The sequence below is a fragment of the Cuculus canorus genome, chromosome 1, assembly GCF_017976375.1.
Source record: "Cuculus canorus isolate bCucCan1 chromosome 1, bCucCan1.pri, whole genome shotgun sequence".
Lineage (NCBI taxonomy): Eukaryota > Metazoa > Chordata > Aves > Cuculiformes > Cuculidae > Cuculus > Cuculus canorus.
The window spans coordinates 157119600-157145317 of NC_071401.1; the positions used below are offsets into that span (position 1 = coordinate 157119600).

At 45.1% G+C, this 25718-nt stretch overlaps 1 protein-coding gene across 1 annotated transcript in view; it reads left to right on the plus strand.

Annotated features, from left to right (window-relative positions):
• The first annotated feature begins 6700 nt into the window (after positions 1–6700).
• Positions 6701–25718, plus strand: part of GSG1 (germ cell associated 1) — a 92476-nt gene continuing 73458 nt past the window's right edge. Inside the window, exon 1 of the mRNA XM_054057019.1 lies at positions 6701–6942. The gene's annotated coding sequence lies outside the window, so the exon portion shown is untranslated. The remainder of the gene's footprint in view (positions 6943–25718) is intronic.

The window sequence follows — 25718 nt, forward strand, 5'->3', positions numbered from 1 at the left end:
GAATGTGAGCAGCAAGAGAAGGAAGCACTCCCAGGGAAATTGTGAAACAGTAGTCATGAGGAAGAAGCTGTCCTGTGCTGCTGAACATAGGATCCTGCTGCTTTAACTCATATGCTGCTTCTGGAACACCTGGTTAAACTCACTTTCATAATCTGCAGCAAGCTGGGACTTCCTTGCTAGGTCTTCCTACCTCTTCTGGGTGATTGCATCTCAGGCTTAGTGGCTGGTTCCTCTTTGTGGTCCCAAGCATCCAGTCTCAGTCTAATGATCCCAGGGAGATACTGAAGAATCTTTGCTTACTCCATAGACTGTAGAGAGATAACAACACTTCCATGCCTGGCTTTGGTTCTCCACCAAGCCTGGCAGCAGAGGGACTGATCCTCGCAGGCTCAGTCCATACCTGCCTTCCCTAAAAATGGTGCACAAGGAGGCAGCATGCACTGGTGTCTGGTGTGCTGCTGCCAGGGGACTCCATATGTTACTATGCGTGAGTTACCTTGATGCATGGGTTACTGTGATGAGTTGTCTGGAGATCTAGTTTAACCTCACTGGACATCAAGTTCCAGGAGAGATGTGCTTTTCTCTTTCCCTCTTGTAGAATGTGGGTGCTGCTGACAGAAGTTTCCACAGGCCCTCCCATGCTTGACAGTGTTTCAAATGATAGAAATGGAGCAAGTGGGAAGTTCACTGACTTTGAATGTGAGTGTGAAGATGTGGAAGATACCCAGGGCACCAGTTAAGACAGCTCCCGTGGCAAGATCAGATTCCACTGAGGAAGTTCCTGCTGTGACACTCCCTGCTTTTTGCGGGTAGGCTAAAAACATTGCATTGGGATCCAGACCAGTTTTAAGGTTTGCTGTCATCATCCCTTTAGTGGCTGTACCACCAATATCCCTGTGTGTTAGGCTATTCCCCAATGAAGGGGCAGTTAGTCCTCAGGAGAGACGGCACTTTATGGTCTTCTTCACAGTCAAAACTTGCTTGCTTCTGCTCTTGCCAGAGCTTATCAATGGCCTGCAACTGTAACTGCTCCTATCCCTTCCCCTCAGTGCTGGCTTGCAGGCTGGGGATGTTTCCGTGCCACCTGGCAGCCCCTCCCACTGCTCCAGTTCTCCCAGTGCTCCCAGTCTCTTTGTCAGGCTGGGCACGTCAGGCTGTGCTCCCCCAGGTAGTTTTGTTCCTCACCCACCTGAGTGCTGATGCTTTGGTAAAAATAACTCTGCACGGAAATGAGAACACTGATTGGGATTTAAATAAAATTTACATAAAAATTCTGCCTTGAGTACTAATTAATTAGGTGTTAAAAGCCCCTGAAAAAGTGTGTGGAGGGAGGCTTGTCTGCCTTGCCAAATGGGTAAAGCTATTAGGAGGGAGAGGGAAAGACTGTCAGTGGCCTAACCTGAAGTACTGCACTCCAGCCGGCTGGCATGGTAGGACATTTGCTGTTGGCAGGCAGGAGAGAGGCTCCCTTTTGCTGCAATGGGGTCATGCTTCAGGCCTCACTTAGTATTGTCTCAAGGCCTCCTTCTTGCCCAGGTTGTGCTCAACCTCATGCAGGAGAAGAGGCACTTGCCCAATGATCTTGCTGAATACCCAGGGCAGTAGGAGGCAAATGCAACATCAAGAGGGAGAGGGGCTGTGTTAGCACTCAGGGTAGCTCCTCAAGGGCGACTTATCCCTATCTCTTACAATCTATTACAAGGAAAATCTCTGTAGCTTGTGGTGACTTACTGGTTGATTAAGCAATGAGATCTACCAGTGTGGTTGACACCACCAATTAACATGTCCCTCATACTGTCTATCTAATTTAATCTATCCAGGGTTTTATAGAGTGCTCATCACCATGGAGAGGCTGAGGGTAGGGAGGCCTTTAATTTTTGTTGCAGTTGGCCTACATTAGAAAGCGGGTCATGGAAATGGACAAGCAGAGACATTCAGTTACTTGGACCATTTCAAACAGGATTGAGCCAACTTTCTGTGTCAGAGAGAACATTTGGCTTTCCCTGGATGTAGCCTGGACTCATCATATCCCAGCAGGTCCTCAGTGAATTTTGATGGGCTGGGTTATGAAGTTTCTCCACTTAGCAGCTCCTTGGTGCTTATTGCAAGAAGCGACACTACATGCTTAAAGATAGGGTCTGGCAGGTTGTTGACAACAGTTGTTGAGAGTCTCCCATTTATAGATAGCTAAAAGAATCCGAACAGACTGGTTTTTCAGCTTTCAGGATCTTCCAGATCAGACGGCTGTGGTGCAGTTTTGATCTTGATGGGCATCCTGATGGAGGCTGCCTGCCAGACTGGGCTCGCAGTCTGATTCACAGCAGCTCTGGGAAATGGCTCCATCTCCTCCTTAACCCACTTGAGCAGCAAATCGTCTTTCACTTGCACAGGGGCAGGATTCTTGGTCTATTGACACCCCACCAGTTGGCCTGCCCAAAACCGGGAATATGTATCCTCCAGTGAAAACAAAGGGTTTGTTTCAAATTAAGGACACATACACATTCCTCAGTGTAATCACAGCTATTGAAATCCTCTCCAGAAGAGTTTCCTCTCCATGTCTAGCTGTACTCCCAAAATGTGCAACAGGCTAATGTGTAAATCTGAGGGTGATGCTGTATGTAAGTCAAAAATCACTCCCTGCTCAGTTTTAAAGCTGAATCTCTTTTGGCTGTTTTTCTTTTCATTTTCAGAGAGGCCTAGACCTCACAAAATCCACAGGGAGTGAAGAATCCCCTTATTGTGCCTTTAATTTTTCTCCACAACAGATCATTAAGTACATGGGAGCTGCAATAAACCTCAATCTATCCTAGCCTTGGCATATACTACATTCTTACCTTAAGATGACAAAAAAAACCCAAAAGGGAGTACTTTTTCATCCCTCCCACTCTACTCCTCAAAATCAACCATTTAGACTCTGCATATATTTTGCTCAAATTCTCTTTCTCAGCATTTCTCCCTTTATAAATCTATGCCACTAAATGTTTTGAAACTTGCACTGTCTCTGTCACTGAGCTGTACTTTTGCGACTTGTTTTCATGTATGTGACCAAGGCAGATCAGAATCAATGCATGGATGTGGAGTTTTCAAGGAAAATAAAGTGGGTAGCCAGCCTACGGTGAATATGTAGTAGATTACCTGTGCTTGGGCCACTGCAGAAAAGATGTAAACAGAGACTCTTGTGTTTTTTCCAGTCCTATAGAGGTTAATTCTAGTTCCTCTGCCAAATTCCAGGTGAGATTGTTACATGCTGCTTATCTAGTCTTTTCTTTGGAATTGCACCTGAGAATTGCTATGACGTTTGGGATTTTTAATCAGAATGGTAATGGTCAAAGGCCTGGGAAGCAAAGTCTAACAATCCAAATTAGATTCTTGCAGTACTGGATGCTGTACAAAGATGGGAGAAACCAGCTGGAGGCAGATGTGGGGTTCTCATCCCTTACCCCAATTCTTACCCTATTTCAATGCCTGTATCTGACGTATTTAAATTGCCTCTTCGGGCTGAGTGAGGGCATGGTGAGCATAGCAGGCTACATATACTTTTGAAAAACAGAATTCTCTCTGGAATCTCATGTGTGCTCAGCTTTCATCTTCAGGTTACATAGTATATCCTCTGAGAGAAGTCTAAAAGCAGAGCTGCTCTGTTCTATGTGGGCACTAAGGAGCCCGCAGTATCTGTTGTTGCAGGAAGAGTTTGTTTCCTTTCCAGGGTCCAAAGTCTCTTTGTCTTACAATGCACAACAGCCTGCCAGCCTCTGTAGTGCTGCTGCCATCCTACTGGTCACTGCAGCAGCACTGGAGACACCATTTTTAATATGTTTTTCTTATGAATTTTTGTGGACTCCAGAGCCATGGATGTCACAAAAATAACATCCCTGCACAACTGGATGATGTGTTCTGTAACCAGGGTGGAGATGACTGAAAGCAGGTGCCTCTGCATGCAATATGCCAATTTTAAAGTGCTGGAAACATGTCTAGCCATCTGGGCCTTTGTGAAGGTATCCAGACCAACTCCAGTGCTCAGTTTATCTTTGAATTCTAACACCTCCACCACAGAATTGTTTGAACCGCACTCAGCAGTATATAATGTTAGAAGCCTGATAAGCTTACATGTAACTAAATAGGTGGATTTCTGAAGAGAGGAAATTACTTTGAAATACGAGTACTTAACTGTACATTGCATTGCCTTATAAAATGGTTCTGGTATGAAACTCAATCTCTGCTTGTTTCCATTATATTTAGCTTGTTTCAGGCTCATAGTTCAGTGTTTCTGCAATTGGCAGGACTTAGGAAGGCTTTACTCCCTTCAATTTTCTGAACCTTGTTTCTTTTCCACCTTTCTCTACATCACTGGAGACACTCATGGCTCAGGACAGAATGCAGATGACAAAGTAGTGGTAGAGTTTTAGATACATTTGATGGGTCTTGATCGCATGTTCAAGATGTTTGTGAGCTTATTAATTTTCCTGCTAGATCTCTGAGCTGTTTTTAGCCCTTCTCTGAGGGAGCAGGGATGCTACTTCCTAGAATCACCTGAAAATTTTGTTTAGCAATTTCCCTTTTAATGCACAGACCTACAACAACAGCACTATCTAACCTCTTCCAATGCTGCATTATAATGATGGCATACCACGGGTCTTAAATCTGTAACAATTTCTTGGGAGCCTGCTGTAGACCCCAAGATAAGCATTCCTTGTGTGCCTGCGTGTGATGACTGGGCAGCAGTCTCAATGGTCTGATTGATTCCTCTGGAGAAAAGGAAACCCGGACAGACCTCGAATTCTGCATTGCCATACTTTCCAGCAGAGTTTAGCCTTAAATGTAATTACCTCAACCATTTCATGTATATCCACTCTTTGCTAATGTTACTGCTTCTCCTTAGCTAGAGAAAATCCAGAGATTTTCTCTCAGTGATGGTGAATGGTGAGAGTGGCTATTGGAGCAGTGAAGGCTCACAGCCTTCAAAATAGCTCCATTTTATTTGAGCCATTTCAGCCACCTCCTGTTATTCTAGTGACCACAAGGGAGTTAACTCATTCTCAACTCCCTTAAAATCTTCAAAACCACTTTATGTTCCTGAGTGCAGCTGGTTTTAATTTATTTTTGCTTGTAAATCCAAGCTGTTTTATTAATGTATGCTCCACTACATGCCTTCTAGGTTAATAGGTATTTTAAGTAAGATCTCTGAAAAGTTTCTTAGGGATTACTACTGCAAAGAAAAAGAAAGACATCACTTTCCCACACATGTGATAAATTCAGAGCCCAGTATTACAAAGTTCTTCCAGAACTGAAAACAGAGGCAAAAATATGTAATAAAGAAGGAAAAAATTCAGAAGGTCATTTAGACCTTGCTCAAAGCAGGGTCAATGATCTGATTTAAACTATCTCACTATCTTACACACACTGTAACCTCAGCTCTGACTGTAGCTGTCAAGCACTGAAGAAAAAAATACGCCACAAAGCAACAACATTATGACATTTTGAAGCACATCCACAAACACTACCATTTTCCTCTTCTACAATATAAGCAGTCTCTTGTGTTAATGGTAAACTGCAACATCCCCATCTGACAGCAAAATTCCTTAGGAATTCATTGCACACTACTGCCTCTGGTTTCAGTTGAGACCTGTTTCTGTATTTTGAGTTGTTAGGAAGTGCTGGGGGCTGAGTGCAATTTGCTCTATATTTGGGGAGAAGGGCTGTGTGCATCACGTGGTAGGTTCAGGAGAAGCAGTGCAGACATCGATGTGAGACCGTACTGAAGGCTTTAGGACCCAAATCCAACACAAATAAACTTGGCCCAGATATCCTGATATTTTAGGCACTTACCCTAAGAGGTGAAGGAACAAAACCATCTTTCCTGAAGTGAGTGGTCTCCCCTCTGCAGTGTGAAGGAGACCCTGGAAGACAGCTCCAGCTTTTGGATGAGGTCTAGGGCTAGGAAGAAGCTGTGGTGATCTCAATCCTGCTCTCAGCTTCTTGTGTTTGCAGGCTAATTCTGCAGTTTATGGGAGAAGATTTAAAACAGTATGTAGATGCCTGACAGTGGTCATACCAGGAAACTCCCAAGCACCCAAGGATCACAGTAAATCTGCACCTTATTCAGTCACTCATGGCAGGATCCTGAATTTATCTATAAGGAGAAGCTACTGGGTGCCTAGTGGGCTGCCAGTCTGGGGAATGGGTGTCTGCTTGTGCCCAAGAGATCTGAATGGTGAATGGTGGAAATGATGCAGCGCTGGTAAACTAAACTCATCAGAAATCTTCCCCAGTCTCACAAGAAAGCGGTGTTCCTCTGCCAGGGCTCAGTCTAGCCTTCCCACCAGGGAAACATCTTCAAACAGACTTTGTTAGAAAAAGAAGAAAGTCAACCTGTCAGATTTTTTTCACTTGCTCAAATGTGGATTTTCCCCCCACTTTCTTATTACCCTGACCCATAGTCCAGATTTAATAGTGGTCAGCCAAGGGACAAGTTTCCTATACACACGCACGTCTCTTAGAGGATAAAGTCCTGTTGATGGACTCTACGTTTCAGGTTACTGTGTAGTTACAGCATGCTTCCTACAGGCACAAAAATCACCAATGAGGGAAACAGCTTTTCTTCAGCTAAATATGCCATGCGTCTAAAATGTCTGTCCTCTATGATAGGATCTTCTAGGCATAGTGATGGAAGCTGTGTGGGCTGCGGCTATGTCTTAGCCAGAGATATTGTAGAGATCTAACAGAAACATTAAGGAAGGAATGGATGGGTATGAACAGCACTAGAGGACATGGCAGAAGGACAGGAATGACAGCTGTTGATGACACTGAATCTAAAAGATTATCAAGATTACAGAACATCTTGCAGCTTCTCAAAACACCCAGACTGGGAATAAAGCAAGAGACAGACTGAAGCCACTGACAGTTAAGATAAAGGACAAGCACGGAGCCATTCAGGACATCCAGGTAAGGAGACTAAACAAAATTAATGTCAGCAATATTTCCTAATAATTCTGAGAGATGGAACAGGGTGGGGAGACAAAAGATCACAACCACTGTGAATGAAAGGCAGATCCAACACCAGCCCACGGTCACCTGTCTAAGAGGAACTCCAGTGATGTTGTGATTCATTAGCTTGTGTCCCTTGTCCTCCTGCCTTTGCAAGGAGTCCTAGCTGGAGCACATAGGCACAGACCTGTTGATGCCTGAGAACACATGGGCATGGAAGCATGAGTGCGAATGAAATCAGTGATTTAGAATAGAATCATCTCCTCCAGTAAGGTCTTTCATTGAACTCTGCTGCATTAGTTGAGATCTGTGTAACAACAGAGCACTCTGGTTCTTAGCAAAGGAGGCAAAGTGTGTTAAAACCAAAAAGATGATGTTCTGTGTGAGGAATATGGAATATTCACAAACAGCCCTTCGAAGGTAGGTGTGTGCTCCAAATCCTGTGGTTAAATTAATTCTTAAAGCTCCTCAATTTGATATTGCTTTCCTCTCCATACAGAATGTAACTGAAGGAGGGATAATTTCTCTCCTCCTCTGCTTTTTTTCTTTCTCTACCACCTGTTCACACATATGATGTCTTCTGTCACCAAAGACTGTACACACTAGGTTGAATGGACAAGCCCTGGTGGGTGGCTGTAGTCCTGAGGCAAAGGTGCATTAGGAATATTAAGAAGGCAGGCTATGAATGAGGGCAGAGAAACTCTACAGATTATACAAGTCCTTCCTTGTCTCCATTTCTCTGTAAACTCTGGCTCTAACTCATGTGAGAGCTGCAAGACAGCTGTCAGACTGAGTACTGCTTATTAAATACATATAGTGAGGAAAAGAGGGTTGAGCTAGTGCAATAAGGAGAAGCAAAGCTTCCATCCCAATTGGCAGAAGGCTCCTGGCTGCTGGCTGGACCCAATGCTCGTCATCCCAGGGAGACTGCAAGTGACTGCAATTTTGTCTTCCTCTCTGTCTCTAAGCACCTCACCTCAGGGTGCTCAGATAACACAAGTGTCTGAAGTGCTATACACTTTTTCCTCCACCCCATTTTCTCAGAGAGTGGGAGCATATATGTGCTGCCTGAATGCAAAATGTCTTCTTTATTCCTTCTGCTCAGCCAGAGCCCTGCTGACTTCAAGGACAAGTCCTGCTGTGCGAGGCTACAGTAGGTAACACTGGAGCAGTTTTGTGGCTTTATAAATGAGTCAATGTTTAGAGAGTGCCTAGATCCTTCCTGTCTCTCTACCTGCCTGCTCACTGCACACATTGAGATATGACTGAGTCAAGGTGTGGTTGGTACTTGCTGGGACTGGATGGCTGCAGGTTTTCATTTGTTTAAAATGTCTCTCTATAGGCTGGGCTTGCATAAAAGCACACCTACTGTGGGTGATACAGATGTGACTTAAATGTAATAACCTGCTGTGTCAGAACAATGGCCCCTATAGCCCACATCTCGGTTTCCTCTGGTGCCATGAGAGATGGTATTTCAGAAGAGTGCAGGAGCCTGGCTGCTCTCAGCAGTGCCTTCCCTGTGTATGTCATGAGCACCACGGCATTTGGTGAGCAGCAGTTCTCACCAAAAGACCCTAGCCGTTTTGATCTCTGTTCCCAGAGTGGCTGCTCCATCCCCCTGGTCATTTTAGTTGCTGTTCTCCATGCCTCCTCTTACTCCACTCTGCCCTCCTGGAAAGAAAGAACCAGAACTGCTCACTGTTCCCCAGATGTGAGTGCGCTTGGGTTTTATTACAGTGGCAACATGATACAAAGGAAGAGGACTGTACAGTGGCATCCTGTTCCACTCAGGAATCATCAAATTCAGCCAGTGCTACCTTTGACCACTCTTCCCATCCATTCCTGATATTGGACAAAACTATTTTCAACAATCATTTTGGCTGTGATACTTCCCCAACCTTTTCTGTCCTAATAAACACAACACTAAACAGAGAAACTTCTACAGAATGCATGCCAAGAGAGAGACTCTGACTTCTTTCTCTGTGTATGTGGGAACTACTCAGCTCAAACCTGAGGCTCCCTTCCAAACAAACCAGTGAAAGAAGACCCAGTAGATGCATCCTTGAGGGAAATGCAGCCACCTCTGTGTAAGAAGTTAACCACAGCAGAGCAGGTAGAAGACTGAAGGTGGGAGTTACAGCTGACTAAAGTGGCTTGAGAGAGGGCAAGTGCTCTAGCGCTCTGATCATCTTTGTAGCCCCACTCTGGACCCGTTCCAAAAGTTCCATATCCTTCTTATGCTGAGGATTCCAGAACTGGTCAAAATACTCCAGATGAGGTCTCACAAGAGCAGAATAGAGGGGCAGAGTCACCTCCCTTGACCTGCTGGCCATGCTTCTTTTGATGCAGCCCAGGATACAGTTGGCCTTCTGGGCTGTAAGCACACATTGCCGGCTCATGTCGAGCTTCTCATGGATCAGCATCCCCAAGTCTTTCTCTGCAGGCCTGCTCTCAGTCACGAGGTCCCCCATCCTATATTGAAACTGCAGATTGCCCCATCCCAGGTGTAGGACCTTGCACTTTGCCTTCTTGACCCGCATAACATTCACACTGACCCACTTCTCCAGCTTGTCCAGGTACCTCTGGATGACACCCCATCCTTCTGCTGTGGCAACTGCACCATTCAGCTTGGTGTCACCTGCAAACTTGCTGAGGGTGTTTTATGAGAGGCCAGAATGTTGCCCAGGACGTTGAAACAGCCTAGAAAACATATTTGCCTATTTTCATCCTGATGCTTTTGCTGAACTCAGCTTCACAGTGGAGACAAGTGACTTGGGGCTTCTTACTCTTAGTGTCATCAGCTAAAAAATGGGGCTAATATCAACCTTACCTACTTTACAGTGACTCGCAGCTAATCAAGAGTTAGCATTAGTTAATGTTTGCACAGCTCTGGGATGTGAAAATGGCAATATCGTGCTAAGTATTATTCCTGGTGTCTTGACACCATGATTCTTCATAAGCAGAGCAGCCAATTAAATTAGCTGAAAGTGGAGAGATGCAGCAGTGAGGAAGGTGAAGAAGATATCCAAACATAATACTGTATGCATGATGGTCTTCAGCTGCAGAAGGCAGGGAAAGCTGTGCTCCTGCTTAGAGAACCAGAAAGAGGTCTCTGTTTATGTAGGAGGACAGTCATTCCCCAACAACTTTGGGCTGCTGCTGCAGCAGTCCGGTGGCAAAGGAAGGGATGGGTCGATTCCTGACAGATTTGTGGTATAGAGGGCTTTGCTCAAGTCTTACATGGCCTTTGTTCATAGTCTGTTCAGTATGCTGGCTCTCTGTGAGGTCTATAGGACAACGCTGAGCAGCGCTTCACAGAGAGCGAAGGCCAACCCTGCCTCATGGCTATCAGCCATTGCCATCCTCAGTGAGGAGCTAGAAAGACTTCACAGGGGACAGCACAGGGCAACGTTTCACCAGCCACAGTGCATTACAGTTCAGGGTGTAACACAGCCTGGTAGGTAAATGGTTTCCAGCAGGAGATCCGTTTCAGCCTGGGTCTTCATGCCAGCTGTGGGTAAAGAGAAGGCATCCAGGAAAAATGTGGGAGTACAGTGCTCCCAGCAAGGCACTGTTTTGAAGGGGAAAGTAGTGGGACCTGGTTGAAACCCCCAAGTGGAATTTGAAAGAGTGTCTTGCCATTTCACAGACCTCGATTTTGTTCAAGACACTTGGAAACATATCCTGGTTTCTTGGTGATTGATCTGGAACAAGTACCCATGTTGGGACCTTGGCTTGCAACCTCTTTCAAGAGCCATTCCCAGGCACAGAGAGGTCCAACTGTCTGCAGGGGCATATTCCACCAGGGAGGTAAGGAGTGGATTGCCATGCTCTGAATCACGTGTCATTTCTTACAGCTCCCCAGTGCAAACTTAAATATTAGCTGAGGACTTGGTTGCAGCTCCTGGCCAGCACCCATACCCTGCAATGGCTTTCTGCTGCCTTGAAATTCCCCTCCTCACATATGCGCACATATGTACCCCATGGTTTCAGAGTGATACAGAAGCTGTAATTGCTTTCTCTCCAGAACTCTTGCACAGTGCTGTAGCTGGCTCATCTCCCTCAGGAACAGGCTCCATTTCAGGGCCATGAGATATGAATTATGTTTCTGGAAAGGTTATAAAAACTCCTTGGGACCCTTTGGAAGGAAGATGCAATCTTGAGTTGAAAAGTGGTATTAAAATGTCACCCAGTTTGACTGCAGGCACAATCAAGGCCTATGGCTTTGACTAGGGAGAGGTATCATCATGAAGCTACAAGGCAAAGATTGCTGACACTAAGCATATTCCATTTATGAAGTCATAAATGTGTCTGTACTAGGTAACTGATTTAGGATTTTGTTCCTCCTTCCTCCTCCTCTGCTTGTTCTGTGTTTTTTCTTCAGCCTTCTCTTTGTCCTCACATTATCTTTTCTCTTCCCAGAGAAGCTGAATATTTCCTGCTGTCAGAATGATTATTAACCCCTGCATTAGCAAGAATTATTAGTCTCTGTCTAGTTGCCTCCATAATTAAGCACTGCATGAAAGAATATTCTTGTAAGTAACCAAGGCGGTCGCTGCCTGGGGTGCTGTTGGCAGTGTGGTACAGTTCTCCACTGATCTACAGGCAGGGAGGTGAGTGTTTGGCTTGGAGATGCATTCACATCCAGCCCCTGATGCAGGTACCACATGCACAAGCTGCCATGCCTGTAGCTGGGGCACATACCTCCCCAAGATGGGGGCATGCACAAGGTGATCTTTTTGCATTCATTTGTGCGCTATTGCAGATATCCCAGCGAATATGTGTATGCACAGAGGCACACAGCCCCACTGACAGGTATCCAGCCCCATGTGAGCCTTTACCCTCCCGACAAAAGACTGAGCCTCTGCATATATCCAGCTTGCTTTCTTGTTTCCCTTACTCAAAACAATCGGTTTAGACCTGTCCTGTCTAGATATACTCCCTGGATAAGCCCCCCGTAAGAGGAGGCTCTGTGAGGAAGGCTGAGATAAGGGAAGAGGTGGTGACTGGAGAAGGGATATTAGACAGCAATAAAGTGCAGAGAAGTCCTACCCTTCCTATAAATACCCAAGCAGCTCCCCTGCTTCCTAGCAGCACTAATGAGGCTCAACAGGAGTTTTGGGGGCGACAAAGGAATCACTGATGAACAATCAGAGATGGTGCTCGGCTTCTAATGGGACTAATGAGCTGCTTTGCATAAATTGAGAGGGAGGAGGAAGAGGAGCAGATGGGCTCTTGGAAGTCCAGTTGCAGCAGAAGTGTCAGAAGAAGTGTCCTGCAGGGTGGCAGTTCTTGCTGCTGTCCTTCTGCCCCCTCCCCTGGCAGGAGGCGCTAACCGCAGGACAGCAGGCACTGGGAAGCTCTGCCCGAGTGGCTCAGCCACAGCTTGCATCGTGGTGTGAACCACGACTTAACACAACGTGTCTCAGTCCATACGGATTCTTGTATACTTCTTGTGGGCAGAGCATCAAAGCGCCTAATCCAATCATTTACTGAAGAAAGGGGGACATCTCTTCTGTAACTTCAGTGGCCAAGACGTGGGCATGTGGACCTCTAAAGGCAATTCACACTGTTCTTAGAGATAAGCAAATTAGAACAGAGGTGCCAGACTCTGAAAGTGTATTTACCTTGGCTGACTGGAATGATTGTCGACTCATCTGTTTTCTGAGGGGGCACCAGGTGATCAGACAGATACCCCTGGAGTTATTATCCTGCTTTGAAGGGGGATTAGCATCTTGTTCCCTACCTTTTACCAGTAGCAAAAGCTGTAGGTGAGATGTCCATGTCCGGCTGTAGGTGAGAAACCCAGGTTTCACAGGGCTGACAGATGCAATGCTGTTGAGAAAGGAGCGTACAGGAGCAAGAGACCAAGGCATTTGCTGCAAAGCAGGGATATTGTTCTATGCCTCAGTCTATCAGGTATAGGCAAGGGGAGAGTTTAACCGCAACCCACACCACTGAGGCTGGACAAAGATTTTGCTACTTAAAAAGTAGGTTGGCCTGGTGCACTGTAGCAATGCATGGCAAAGTACACAAAGTGAATGTCCCAGTGCAAAAATGTGACAAAGGCACATTTGGGTCACTTTTCCTTGGCATATTAGTGTCACTTATCCCATGATTCCTTATGCGAGATTGGAAAAAATATTGTGCTTTCTTTTGACTCTTACACCTGATTTCTGATCCTTCAAGCATTGCTGGGTGGGAGCAGGAATACATTCTCTGTCACACTATCTCAGTTCTTGACCCCTCTGCTGAGACTGCAAGCAATGAAACAAGCTATAGTCTCTATTGCAATCTAGTCAAGCGTCTGCTAGTAGCTGGCCTGAGGTCCATTGCTGTGTTTCCCTTTCTCAGATGCTCCCCAAACAGCCAGAAGATGGTGATGACAGTGCAGCGAGAGAAGCAGGTTAAAAAGGCTGCAGCGTTGCACTCGTTTGAATTCAGAAGCAGATGCTATAAGTTATCTTGCAAATGGAACTGTAGGAATGATCTTCTGCCTCACCTCCATAATTTGTTGACACTTCATTTAGGTGCACATCTGTGAGTGAGGTGTCCTCTCAGGAGGGAGAAGGTACTGAGCTCTCTGCCCACTTATTAGCTTGGACTGGAAGAGATGATTATGGGCTGGGTGCAGCTCCTCTAGCAGAGAAGAGCTGATGAAAACTTTTTTTCCACTAGGGCAGACTGTGTGCAAGGCTATACACTGACTCCTGCTCCTCAGTGCAGGGGGCACCTCTAGCATGAGTTGGACCTAGAGAACCAGTTCTGTATTCGGAACAGCCTGTGGCTACATAAAGCTACCAAATATTCAGATGGCCCCTATGCTTCTCTAACTTTTGCAGGGAAAGGAGGTAATGAAAGGGGATAATTTAGTACTGGGCAGATGAGAATTACAGTGTTATGTTGACTTGAAGCCAGCCAGCTAGCATGCTCTCCATGTTGGGCCAAGAGGTACTCCATGCCCTGGAGGTGTTCACAGGAAAGCTGTGCTCCAATTCCCCTCAGGCCTTTTCCAGCTTTTTCTTCTCCCCTTCTCCCCCTCCAGGGTCCTGTATGTTGAACTCTAACATGTGAACTCCCTGAGCTGGGCCTTGGAGGACACAATACCTATACCCTAGGCAGACAGGCAGATTTTGTGTGTCCCGAGAATTTACGAGAGAAATCTGTGAAAAGTGACTGGGGCAGAACATGAAAACAGGGTGAATGAGAGGCACTTGACTAAGTGAGATGAAAGAGGGGCTGGAGGCCAGCCTGTAGCACTAAACAGGGAAACCCTTGCAATGCAAAGATGTTTTCTGTGGCCATTGGTCTCTGCCTGGTTTGTTTTCTGTAACTACTTTGCCAGCTTCAGACTGTGGTTGGCATCTACTGCCAGCTCCTACCCCACAGAAAGGAAAGGGTACTACTGTGCATGCCCTAACACCTATGTATGTTTTTCCCTTCAGGATCCAGAAGTGCTAAGATTGCTCATTTGGAGCACAGTTTTGCAACATGTTCGCCTGCTGCTGATCCTGGCACTGGTACCTGAGAACACATGTACTTGTTTTGTGTAGCTATTGGCTCACTTCAGTGTCCACTTGCCTCCTTCCCATGCTTCCTTTCCCCAAAGTTAGTCAGGTGGAGGGAAAACCAGGAGGTAGGACACCAGATAGACCTGCACAATCGTAATTTTTACCAGCTTGTCCTTTCGGAGTCTGACTCTTAAAATACCAGAGAGGGTGGCTATTGCTGCCCTAAGGGACTATACTGCAGCTGAACAGGCAGTAGATGTTCTCCTGCTTCCTCTATGCCCTATGCTATTATGGCTGAAAGATGCCTGGTTATGTTTTTTGTTTAGTTGGTGCTGTTCCTAGTTTTGGAAGAAAATATCTTTGCTGAAACCGTGATGGGCAGAGGAGTGTCTGTCCCACTTCCACGGCCATGAGCTATTGGGCTGCCTGTATTTATTCCATCTCTATGATTATGCTGGGTCTCAGTAGCTGAGCTGCGTCTTCTGAATTCTTTAGCTGAATACATGGAGATAACTATTCTGGAGATATTTGTATCATTAGACATTTAGATGGAGGTCAGGAGCTGGAAGTTCAACCACTTCCATCATAAAGTTCCAGTGCAACTTTACATGAGGCGATTTAACCTCTCACACCTCATCCCCGCCTCCAGTCTGCAAAACACAAATACCTAAATCTTTCTTCACTTGTATTTCGAGTTCTTTAGGGCAAAAGTTTTGGGAGGTTGTTTTTTTGCAACACGCATAAGGGTCTCCCTTTGAGCTTCAGAGCATCACTATACCATAGACAGATAATTACAAATAGTATTAAAGCTGATCACTTTTAGTAAGAGATGATCTAATGATGTTCTTTGCAAGAGGATGAAAGCTATGCTTGGAGTCCTGTTCTACTTCTTCTTCTATCAGCATCTTCTGCAACTCATAAGTTCCCTCTCCTCTTTCATATTCCCTTTTTCTCTTGAATTCTCCCATGCCATGCTGCTGTTGCAAAACAGCTGCTATGGAGCACCCCAGATTTGACACATACATATGCAGGCAATGGCAGGTGACAGATGGGAAATAAGTCCTCTTATCTGGGAAGAGAACTGCCAATTTATAATCCAAATTCTGCAGTCAACAAAGATTTTAACTCTTAGGTTTCTGTTGGCACCTTGAGCTGTGTTCATACACTGTAGAAGCATGGTGGAAGGGCAAAAAAAATCACAATGCACCTACGTCTTCATAGACTTTTGGCCTGTGACAGTCACCTACATTCTGTTATGTGTGGAAACACCCATTTTTGGGTCCTATATAACATCTGAGCACTTACATCATCAAGTAGAATATTTGCAAATGCACCCATTTGAGAGAAGGGGTCTCTAATTATCTTTCATTTCATTGGTACATCTAACAGGAAAAGTCTTCTTTCTCTGGTAGATTGCTCCAGCAGAAGTACCATAGGCTCCGTTGCCATGGAAACAAAACCTTTTTCTTCTCATATTTCAATAATGTATTGAAGGTTTTCAGGCCCTTTTCCCCTTTTTATTCTGCTTGGCCTTTCAGCATTTACTGTGCATCATATGAGGGAAGACCAATGCTCTTACTCGTCAAAGCCCAAACAAAAAACAACCCACAAAATTGTTCTTCCATCTCCACTGACTGTCTCTGCTATCCTTCCCTCCTTTTGTCTTTCATTTGATGGCTTAGGCTTTCTATGGCAAATCTAACTCAGAAACAGCAATTTGCTTTATGTGATATAAAGTTCCTTTGCTCATATCCAAATGCTCTCCCTCAGGGTGAGGGAGAAGTGCTGCTGTCGTGGACCTCTCTTGGAGATGAAGTTTTTCCCTGTTATGCAATGCAGTTGAATGTCTTTTGGGGTATTGGAGTTGAGGAGGCAGGAGGTGTAAGGATTTCCACTCATGGGAAGAAAGTGATGAAATATGCTTTCACAGCAATGATTTCCATCTCAGCAGTTACAATAACTCAGAGTCTCTGCTGTGAAACCTACAAACCCAGCCTTTTTTCTTCATCACATGGAGCTGGGTGTATCTGCTTATTAGAGTTTTACCTGTTGAATAGAACAATACATAAAATTAAGAAGAGATATAGTAGCAGTTAAGCCCTGAATTTTAGAGATAGTCCTTACTATGCAGTACAGTTGCCATTTCTTTGCAAAGTCTATTCCTCTAACAAGCTCTTCCATTTCCTCTAAACAATGCATGTCCCACTGCAGCAGGTAGATATTTACAGTCCACAGACAACTCCTGGCTTGTGAAAATATTTGTGAAAAGCCTAGAGAAGGGTCTTTTGTCAGTGGTTTAATGGTGCATCCCCTGAACATTCATGGACTGCACTGCAGAACACATTATTACGAACACATCTCCCCCATCACTGCTTCCGTCTGCTGTTTATGTGTCCCTCTACAATCACAGCTTCGGGTACCTTTGCTCTTACCTGCCAAGCTGCCTACAAAGTACATAGGGGTTTTGGGGTTTGTTGCTTCTGAGTATGGGGGAATAACTGTCAGCCCTAGAGGTCAAACAGTGTTTTCTAGAAGATTAAAAAAAGGAAAAAGGCAATTTATTTGAATACAGCAGGGGTTTGGACAGCACTGAAGGCTTCCTCTGACCTATCAAAAAAATAAGCTAGAACATCAAAAACCACCACAGAAAGCACGGGGTTACTATGTTTACCTGCCAAGAATAAGAACAGGAGCTGGATCTCACAGCTGAGATGCTGAGATGGGATGACAAGAGAGCAGGTAGACAACAACCAGTCTCAATGGGTGTTGCATCCAACGCAGAAAGAAAGAAAACTAAAAGGAGAGTTTTCCAGTGATTCAAATTGCTCCTCTTTGTTAGTATGGGAAGACATGCCCTAAACCAGTCATCAGTCATCATCACTAATTCCACATCAGCTGTAGCAATTGGTGCATTCTAGGAGAAGAGTCAGAGGGGAACATTACCAGAGGCTGATGTGTGCACTGCTGGAAGGCTTAAGATTGCAATAGCACAGCGTACATGTGTGACTGTCTCCCAGGGAGATTAGTCTCTCCTGTGTTCTTATCTGTGCTCTCAAATGGAATCAGGCTGAGCTAAGTCATTATTTGGTTAGAAGACCCGTAACTTGAGCTAGAAAAAGGTTTTGATGGATTCAGCGTTGGCGAAATTCCCACAGAGTCCATGGAAAACATTGTTCGCAAGTCAAAGCTGTGCTTTGGTTGTGGGAGGTGTCCTCTTTCTGGGGAGCAGAACCACAACACTGAGCACTTGAAGTCACGGAAGGTTTTGCTCCCCAGGTTCAAATGACACAGGGAGGAAAAAGTTCTAAACCACACTCCGAGTTCACAGCCTAATGACAGAATTTTCTACCACCAAGGAAGGTGCTCGAAGCTAAACCATTATGTTATAACACTGTAAACTCCTAATTACTTATTGTGTTTCCTTCCAAAGATGCAGGTCTGAACAGAGTGTCTCTTACTTTATAGCAATTACAGATAACCAACGGTTTAGTTAAAGCTTAGTAAAAGTACTTTTGGTCAAAAGCTCTATTTTTCCAGCATGGACTAGAACTTAATATTTCTGGCCACAGCCCAAAGAGGTGACATTTTGAAGTATGAATAAAACTAGCATAACAACTCGCAATTGTGTGAGGACAACTAAGTTCTACATTTCCTGTAATTCTTTCTATTTTCTGATGTTTTCTCTTATGATCTTGACCATCTCAGTTTGGTTAAACAGCCAAAATAAGGCAAGAGCCATCTTTCTGCTGTAGTTTTTATAGTGACTTGCACAACAGCAGCTGAGGACCATTGATAGGGCCTGAAGTGTGAGGCCCCACCGGCAGAGGTGTGGCTACTGCTGTGATGAAAAGAGCAGAGATGGACTGCACAGAGCTGAGAGGATGTTCCCATGTGAAATATAATCATCATGCTGGTGCCAGTCACATCTAGTGGCACTGGGGCTGAAATCCCTGTAGTCAGGGTTATTGGAGAATGATCAGTGCTGGCAGGAAAAGGGGAGCGGTTTAAGCAGATGGGATCTCTCTAATCTTCCTAGTAGTTGTGTCTGTGCGTTGGTGCCATGAGGGCAAATAATCTGGACATTTCAATCCCTTGTCTACACTTGGAGTGTATCCAAATGGATGTCAAGGTAAACAGTCACAAATCCTGGCTTGGACTGTCTATCCTTGAGGTCTGCAGTTATATCACCAGGCTGGGTGGTTGTGGACTGTGATCCCTGCCAAATATACACAAGACTTACTCTAAATGCATTCCTCCAAACAGAGCAGCCTTACCGGCATGATTTTTAGGAGCCAACCCCCATGCTGAAACCTTAGGTGGATGAGGTTCCACCCCCCTGCTCCAGTCTGCAGCCTCATCTTGTAGTGGAAAGGGGCTCTGGGCTTGACAAGGAGCAAGTATTTGGGATGGCTGGGAGCACATGGGTGACAATGTCTCCCAGGAGATTTTGTGTGTATACCCTCTTCCTCAGGGGAGGGTCTGTGCTCTTCAGACTGCAGCAACATGAGGCTGCATGGCCTGGCTGGGCTCCTTGTGGCCCTTTGCTGCACTGATGTGCTGTTAGGCTGTGCACCCAGGCTGCCTGCCTTCTAGGGTACTTTCCAGGGAAGAGGGACACTGCCTGTGTATGCAGTTTGATTGAGGCACAAGCAATGGATGTACCTCTGTCCACCAAACTGGAGTCCCAGATAGAGGTGCTTCCTCTAGCTGCCCCACGAGCACTGCTGGCCCCTTTCACCCCAGAGCCTGTATCTGTTATACTGCTGTCTCAGAGCTTAAATGCTTCCTGCTTCCCTACCTGTCCAAAAGCTGCCTCCTATCCCCTCTACAGACCAGCCCCAGTCCACCTTGCTTCTGTGCTTCTACCAGGCCCCTTCTACCTCCTTCAGAGCTACCTACCTGATACATGAAATCTGCTACAATCCCCTCAATGCCTTTTTTTCAAGTGCAACTCTTTTTACTTCATTCTTGTGACAATTTCTGCTGGCTCGTAAGGCTGCTCCAGCCACCCCTCACCAGCCTTCCCAAGGGAATGATGGATCCAGTGCATCCTGCAGATGTGGAAACAGCTGGATGCATGAAGCACTTGCCAAAATTCTTCCTCTAAATGAATCAAAGACCACAAAAAAAAAGACATATTTAGAGAAGTTTTGACCTATAATAGTCCTATTGTTGTTGACTTCTGCTAGGGGTTCAGTAACTTCATCTTATTGTTGTTTAACTATATTCTGCATTTGTTTAAAAAAAGTGAAGAGGCTTGGGTGGAGGAGACTGAACTAATTGGGCATTTGGGCCAGTTTTGTGAAAATAGCTTGGGATTTTGAAATAGTCAATTTTCAACACAACTAAAGATTTGATTTGGGGTGATTTTGGAATAGGACTTAAAAGTACTGAAAAATAAAAATATTGTTTTTAAAAAGGTGACCCTGCTGAAAAGAAGGAAAATCTTTTCAAAGTGACTAAATAACTCTAAACTGTGAGAGAGGTTGATTTGGAAAGAAGGAAAGGGGTCAGGCTGGATCTAGCACAAACCACTTCGTTCAATATCTGCTTAAAAACATTATTTTGAGTTGAATCTTATTGAATAAATTATGTATAAAAATGCATAAATATCTCCCCAGTTTTACTTTGCACAATAGCGAGAAATGCTAGAGGTGGACTTGCACACTTTCGAATGGAGACAACCCTATTTTTGTACGGTACAGAAAGAGAGAGACAGCCATGGCATGGAAGAATGTACAACCTCTAAAGAAAAGAACAGAGTGAAAAAGAAATACAAGGGGAAAGGTCATCAGCAAAAAGTCAGCAAAAATTAAGCCTTTGTAAAATGTATTTGTTTTACAGTGATATATTTTATTAATGGCTTTTTAAACAGTGTTCGGGCTTGTTTAAACACCAGTTTTATACAGATTTAACTAAATCAGTTTACAAAACAATTGATTTCAGTCAGGCAATCTGTTAGAGCACAGACACCTGTAGCATAACTGTTTATATTGGCTTAGCTTGTGCCAGCAAATCATTGTACCTTCACTACCCGTTTTCTTCCCACAGCAACTGTTTGATTGCATTGCAGGTGGCTCTGCCTCCCTATCGCCCTCCAGAATTTGACCTCATCCCCTTGCAGCAGAGGAGCAGTGAGCTAGAAGGACAAGATGAATGCAGGCCTTTCTCCCTGGTGGGCTTTTCAGAAGGTAGATCCTGAGGAGGAAAAAGAAGCAGAGGGGAAGGCTAGAGGCATTGCAGATGCAATGCCTGCATTAGCTCAGAGATGCAGCTTGCAGTCAGCTACAGTGGAGTTCTGGCTCTCTCAACAGCCATTTTAGCTGCAGGAGCTCAGACCTGAGCAATAAAGGTTTTTCTCAGAAAGTAAGCAGTGTATATGAAGATGCCATTTCTTCATGGTTTGTCCTCATGCTGGCAAATTTCCACCTGCCTCAAAATGTTTTGTAAAAATGTCTTTTTGTTCAGACCACAGCGATGCTGTTGTTATGTCATTGCTTTTGACTCACACTGAAGTAGGATTTCTCAGCGGCTTCTGCAGTGTGAGCCCCAGAATGGTGCAAAGCAGTGAGTGCCCCTTTCAAACCAGCCTCTGTTGGTCAACATCCCTGATGGCTTTGCACCTTCCTGCAGTTTACTTGTGGCCAGTCCCTGCACTTTAGCACGTGCCATTTCAGCCTTGACCTACGGCTGATGCACTTAAAGGAAGAGAGACAGCCGCCAGTATTTGTGTTGAAGCTACGTGGTCCTCAGCACACGTCCTGGAGGATCAGCTGCCTTGTACTCAGTGTGTCTTCTGCTGCGTTAGCTGTGGATGCTGCATGTATATGGGCATCTGCAGGAAAGATTGCTGCATGGTATAAGGGGGAGTGGGCTGGTGTGGACTGGAGCTTTCCTGCAGTACATCAAGCACAGCCGTTATAAATCACTTATGAAGGGCTTCAGTTCCTGTGGAGTTACCCCTCATCAGAGTCTGGCAGCAGACTTCTAGCAGGATGCATCAGCAGCTCCTGTGCCCCCCTTCAGGCAGGACCCATCAGCGGCCTCTCTGCCCCAATTCCAGCAGGACCCATTAGTGACCTCTCTGCCTCGATTCCAGCAGGACCCATCAGTGACCTCTCTGCCTCCACTTCCAGCAGAGCCCACCAACAGCTCCTCTGCCCCCCTTTCAGCAGAGCCCACCAACAGCTCCTCTGCTCCCCTTCCAGCAGAGCCCACCAACAGCTCCTCTGCTCCCCTTCCAGCAGAGCCCACCAACAGCTCCTCTGCCCCACTTCTACCAGGACCCACCAGCACCCTCTCTGCCCAAGGGTCAGCCAGAACACATTTGGGTTGTGAGGAGTTGGGGCAAACACACACCAGGGCCTCCAGGTGCCTCCCGCCAGAGCCTTTCGGGCACCCTGGGGCAGGAAGCGGCAGGGCGCACACTGCTCTGTTTGAGGCTGTGTCCTGCTTCTACCGAGCCCCTTGCTGCCCTCTTTTTCCTGGTACCACAACTCGCATCTCTTTATTAATTTCTGCTTTGCACTTCCTCTCGCTTTTGCTGCTGCAGCCGTCTAAGATGCTCACTCTCACTAGGGCATCTTTCCCAATCTGGTACATATCGAGCTAAATGAGGCGTAATTAGGAATAATTATGACATGACATGGTCTGGAATGAGAAGCAGATGGGGCTTCCCTCAGGACGCTCCACGCTGGATTTCAGGGAGGAGGGGATGGGGACAGAGGGGAGATGTGGCAGTCTCTCATGGTTTCCTGTCTTTGGTCACCTCTGCTGGCAAGGTCCTGGTCAGTGATGTGCTGCAGTGTGAGCAGTATATGACGTCTGTCCTCTGAGACACCCATCTTGGTCACTCTGGCTACTTTGCAAATCACTCATTCTGTGTCAGAAAAGCAAAGCAGCACCTGTGTTTGCTCCTGTGTGCTATATCCCTCTAATCCTTCAGTGCAATTTTGGTCCTAATTTTACAGTAATGTATGGATTTTTTCTCTAGGAAGGAGGTGGAAGAGGGAAAAGTGAAGAGTATTGACTTTTTGGTAGAGGCAGAAGACTGGTGCTAAACTGCAGAGGTCAGCAAGGCATTTTCACATGTCTTTTATGCCCCTTATAAAGCACACTCAGCTGCTCTGTGTTGTATGGTCGCCTATGCATGGCAGAGATGCTGTAGAATTGCTGCGCACCACTAAGAAAGAGGATATTCAAGGAAAATTTCAGCCTTTGACTCTTTTAGCAAGATGCTCCTTGGAAAGTGAGTAAGAGAGAGGCCTTTGCTTGCGATGTTTCTGGCATATTTGTTCGTTGTTGTGTCTGTACTAGGACAGGCGGGAACATGGGTTTTGACTGGAGATGCCTGGCACAGTGGATCCACATGTCTGTGTTGTGGAAGATGCACAGAGAAGATAAGAGTGTGTGAATCCGTTCTCATTAAAAAATTATGTCATTCACAAGAAAATCCAGGACTATGGGAACCTATAATAAATAGTTTTTCCCACTATTATAACATGAGATGTTGGAAGGCTTTATTGCTCACATTTGGTCACTCTTGCACGTCTGGGAATACCCCTCTGGGGAGAGAGCTAAACCTTACTACAAAGAAGGTGATGATAGAAGGGATAGACTTCAACACTGACTAAAGCAATGCATTTCTGTGCCTTTTTAGCTACCTTGCTGTCTGGGGGCACAGACAGGAGACAAGAGGCCAGGCTAGCCCAGGTCCCAGATCAGGTTGTCTGGGAGCCAATACAGGACCATTGTGCTGCTCTCACCTTTACCTGTCCACTGCCCTGACTCCCCAGTCACGCCCCTGAGACAATACCTGACTGTGCAGAACAACTGATTTTCTTTCACCCCTTGCTACATGGCCTTGGCTGAAGGGAGAGCAGGCAGAGGGAGTAGTTTCTTCTATTTCCTCTGGGTTGAATTTTCTCGTTGCTGAGAGGCATTTGTACTTGCCATTGTTTAAGCTGCCTCTAGTTCCCAAAATCATAGATTTTTTTTTTCTACAAAATTAAGGCAAAGTGATATTTTTCTTAAAAATGCTATGGTAGATGGATGGGTGCATCCAGGAGTAATCAGGAGTGGCAAGCTAGCTCTACTTGGACATATCCCATCTGCTTCTGTTCAGCTAGTGCTGCTTGGACATCTTCAGTTGCCTACATGGTTGAATTCAGCCTGCTTACCACTGCTCTCACCATCTTGCTGTAGATTAACTAGCATCAAGTCTCCTTGCTTATATGAAGGATTCTGTCATGTCTCATATGTAATTTAGCTGCCCAGTTCAATATTGAACTTGCAGAATAATTCCTCCAAAGGAGCTGCCTCTGCGCTGTGATTGCACTGGCTGTAGGCTTTTAGTTTGCTGGGCTTTGGAAGCTCTGGCTTTGCAGAAGTCAATGGCTTCTTGACATTTTTCCTGGCGAGTGGGGATGAAAAGCAGTATTTTGGGGGTTTTTATGTGCAGGGAATTTTCATAATGAAATTGAAAGTTACTTCTGGAAAATCAGTCTTGTCGTCTCAGAGTTCTATAAAAGTGCCATGCTGTTAACATCTTTTCATGCCAGAACAGTTGAAATATCTATTATTCTTGTTTCGTTTTCAAAACGACTAAAGGGAGAATTTTTCTTAGTATGTCTTGAAAGCCTTTTTCTAGAATAGCTGCTCCTATTTCTTTTATAGCTGAGTATTTTAACAAACTGATAGAAAGGGAGGTTGGGTTCATCTTGTTCAACTTTACTCATAGAAAATTTAAGCATTTAAGCACAGCTTGTTGTTTGGGATCCTTTCATGGTCAGGGAGAGAAACATGAATCAACAGCACGCTCCAGTGAGGTCATGCTGTAACTTGAACAAGACAAGATATACCTCCACCTCACAGAGCACTGAGCAAGTATTACTGCCCTCTTCTTTTTTGTTTTGTGATCAGACCCACTGAATCGCCCTCTGGATGTTTCTGTTTCTCCCCTTCTACTATTGAACCAAACAATTAGTTTTGCCCAGATGCCTAACTGTTGGACAGCTAAAATCAGTATGATAAATATTGCCCCACAGGTCTCGTTCAAATTCAAAAATGGGAATTAGATATTAATGTCATTTGGACATTTTTTTAAAACATCCTCACAAGTAAATGCAATCATCAGTACCCTCCCATACCCCTTGAGTATGCATAATTGAAGCTTGGCTACTTTGGGAGATACTGCTCGGCTTCTCTAAGAGATATTGCTCATGAGCATAATGTTGTTGTTTGCTTATACACTGTGACACATGCTGTGTTCACACTCAGTGATTGTGCCCCCTTTGGGCATCCTAGATAGCACTTTTTCTGTGATGGCATCTTTCATCATATCCAGTTTTAAGAACTATCTTCATCAGCAAGACAAACTGGGGAATATTTTATACTAGAATCATTCTAAGAATAGAAATCTGCTGGATATCTGTGCAAGATGCGTCTTGGGTTTGTTGCCTTGTGGGCTCCTGGATCCTTTCTTGAAAGTATAGGTAGGAACTCTCTTTGAAGTAGATCAAACTGAAAGGTTCCTCTGTGCTGGCTGCTTCATGTAGCCCCACAGGTTACAGACTTGTAGCAATGTATGTACCTCGAGCTTGCCCAATGCTGGGTCCCGGCAAGATTTCCAGCTGAGTTTACTGCAGTTTGTAGTAACTGAGACAGAGTGGGGACATTCCATGCGAAAGATGCTTATGAAATGAAGTTAATCTCGCCTTCCATGGATTGCTGGACACCTAAGGGTCAGCATCTTTAACTTAGATACCAAATCAGATTTTGTAAAGATATATGTGTCCAGGGTTAGTTTCTTATGAGGTCCATAGATGCCCCCAGGAGCTAGTTAAAAAAGACTGATGAGGAGACACCTACCTTTCTTAGGAACCCTTTTTAAAAAAAAATAAATAAACAAGTGCTCTCATCTCTAACATTCCAGCTCAGTTTGAAAAACCCAGCTTGGCATAAGCAAGCATCTATTCCTGGTTCTCTTTCTTCTGGCTGGGGGTTGATGGAAAGCAGCTCAGTCCAGGTAAGAATTATTGTCTCTGCTGTTGTCTGAGTTTATGCACTGCAGGCTGACTCCAGTGAATGATAGATAGTGCAAACTACTCTCCTTTCTCTGTGTTTTCCCCATGTTTTGGCACTACCTGCTGATACAGGGTCATGACTCTGCCTGGAAAAGTTGGAAGGAGGCACAACATTAACAGTTCACTAATCAGATATTGT